We start from the raw sequence: 2,850 nt of genomic DNA, 5'->3' as shown, positions 1-2,850 counted from the left end.
AACTAATATCTTTGCTAGCTCAAGAAATTAAAAAATAACTTATCAAGAAGATAAAGAAAGCAAAGTAATACTCAATCATACTTGATTGTACTCCCGATTCAAGTCACCGGGAACAGATGACTATAATAGTGAGGTATTTAACATTATCATATAATTATGTTGTAACAGCCCGGATTTTCAGGTATCTTTTTATGCTTATGTTTTGATGTTTGTGAGGGGACTCGGCGAGTTGGAGCTCAGACTCGCCGAGTAGGATCGCGGTTCTGGACGCGGGTTCGCGCCTGGACTCGGCGAGTCCTCGCTGTTTAATGAAACCCTAATTTCCCGGTCCTAAGCCCTATTTAAAGGACCTTATGTCCTTTCATTGCGGCTACCTGGATTTTGAGAGCACCAAAGCGGCTGAGGGATTCGTGTGAGTGAGAAAGAGGCCATTGTTCACCAAATTTGTATGTTTTTGCAAGAAAGGAAGAGGAAAGGCAAGCTAGAAGAGTTGGGGAGCTTGGATCTTCTTTCATTTCAGCAGAGGAGGCTTCTTGAGGTATCTTTCAGAGCTTATTTCCATATTTCGTTGATATGATCAAATCTAGGGTTTCTTCATGCCTTATTTGCTTTGTATTGGAAGTGTGAGAGGTCCCATGGGGACATGGTGCTTGGATCTGGACCTTAGTAGGTCCAGAGAGTCCCTAATGTCATGCTTTATGTCCTCCCTTTTTGGGTTGGAGGCTAGGATTGCCATTCTAGAGGTCATTTCTCCAAAAAGAGCCTTGTAGGTGTTGTATGATAACCAAGATATGAACTTTACGTGATGAATAAGCTTAGGAGGGCCAGATCTATGAGTGGATGGTGCGGATCTGACCTCAGAAGCTAGTTTGACTTGATGCATGGCATGGACTCGCCGAGTCTGAAGAACAGACTCGGCGAGTAGCATGAAGATTGTCCTTAACCACTCAGCGAGTGGTCTTGCCGAGTTAAGGGTCGACTCAGTGATTCAGGGAGAGTTACAGAGGGTTGACAGTTGGACTGAGTCGAGCTGGGACTCGCCGAGTTGTTCTTGAGACTCGGCGAGTTGAGTCGTGGTGGGCCCGCGATTCATGCCAGGTGGAACCCGTCGAGTCAGGGGAGTACTCGACGTGTCAAAAGAGAATCCTAGAGAGTTGGTGAATACGTTTAGACTCGCCGAGTCGCCCTAGTGCACTCGCCGAGTCCGGTCAAAGTTGACCGTTGACCGTTGACCAGAGTTGACCAGAGTTGACTTGATAGGGGTAGTCGACCTTAGTGGTAAAAGTGTTAATTAGAGATGTATGATGTTATAGGGGGATTATAGCTCGGAGGATCGAGCACGAGTGATTTCCAGGATTCGCGAGTTATCGAGATACACGAGGTGAGTCTTCTCACTATACTTTGCCTTGAGTAGATAACCAGAGTTATGTGATCAGATTATTTGTGTGCTATATGTATGTGATGTGTTGTACTGCATGATTTCTATGTGATCTATGTTGTGCATGTTTTAGAGTTGGAACCGGAAGGGTCACAGAGTTAGAACCTGAGGGTTCACAGAGTTTGGGTGCACGGACCCATAGAGTTATAGCCTCGAGTGGCTAATATGTGTTATGTGTGTGGTATTTTGGGGAACTCACTAAGCTTTGTGCTTACAGTGTTAGTGTGGTTGTTTCAGGTACTAGCGATGACCGTGGGAAGGCGCCGGCTTGATCTGTACACACGCATGGGATTTTGATATATATATGATCTTGGGATTTTGTATGATGTGAATTGGGATTTAAACTTAATGTTTTTATGGAAATTAAATGAGAAATGTTTTTATAATTTGCGAAAAATTATTTTGAAATTCACGGTGTTAGCTGAAGATAAATATTTTAAGTCGTATTTTCCACATAATTTAAGGGGAATTGAAGATAAATATTTTAAGTCGTATTTTCATCGTCTTGAAAAAGCACTCAAGTTTGAAGAAAGATCGGATATTGATGTCGAGGAACTTTATACGGAGTTGAAATTATTTGAGACATTGGAAACCAATGAATTTAGCAACCCTATAGATGTTTTGAATTTTTTGAAAGAACTTTATTATTTCCCAAATGCAAGCATTGCATATAGACACTACTAGAAAAAAGGCCTTTTACGACGCGCAAAATACGACGCTCATTGATCTATGTTACGCAAAGGAGAGTGACATTAGAAAAATGTCATCTCTTCAAAAAATTTAAGGATAGAAGACACGCATTATTGCGCGCCCTTAAATTAGTGTCTAAAAAAAACACGGAGGGCACCTATAATAAAATGCGCGTCGTCTAAGGATGTCGCTTTATAATTTTTAATGGAACGCGCGTTCCATCCTTTAACAGTAGGGGGAAATGAAATTCTGAAAAAATTAAAAATCCCGCCTTCCTTTTTTTTCTCCTTTCCCTCTTGCCCAAATTATGGACGCTCCTTCCTTCCCCCTCCCGACATTGACTGCTGCCTACTTCTTCCCTCACTTTCATTGACCCCCACACCACCATCTGCAAACCCTAAGCCATCGTCACTACCATTGAACCCTAAAAACTCATTCACACTCCACTAGATTGGGCTCTCATTAATTGGAAATCCGCGCTGAATTTCTTTCTACCCATGGACACGATTTTCAATAATGCGATAACAAAAACGATTACGAGCCATGAGAGAGCGTACACTAAGATTGATTTATCGTTTTGGACGACTTTGAGGTGGTAAACGATACTGTATTGGTAAATGAAGAATCGGAGAGAAAGGAGGATTTCCGTCAGACGACCGACTGTACCGGTGGATCGGAGGTGGTCCTGTTCTTCCTCCCACCACGATTCCCAGCTTTTGTTC

This window comes from Lactuca serriola, chromosome 3, assembly GCF_051521515.1.
Source record: "Lactuca serriola cultivar US96UC23 chromosome 3, Lser_US96UC23_V15, whole genome shotgun sequence".
NCBI classification, from domain to species: domain Eukaryota; kingdom Viridiplantae; phylum Streptophyta; class Magnoliopsida; order Asterales; family Asteraceae; genus Lactuca; species Lactuca serriola.
The sequence above is the reverse complement of the archived record's forward strand: the minus strand, read 5'-3'. Positions refer to the sequence as shown.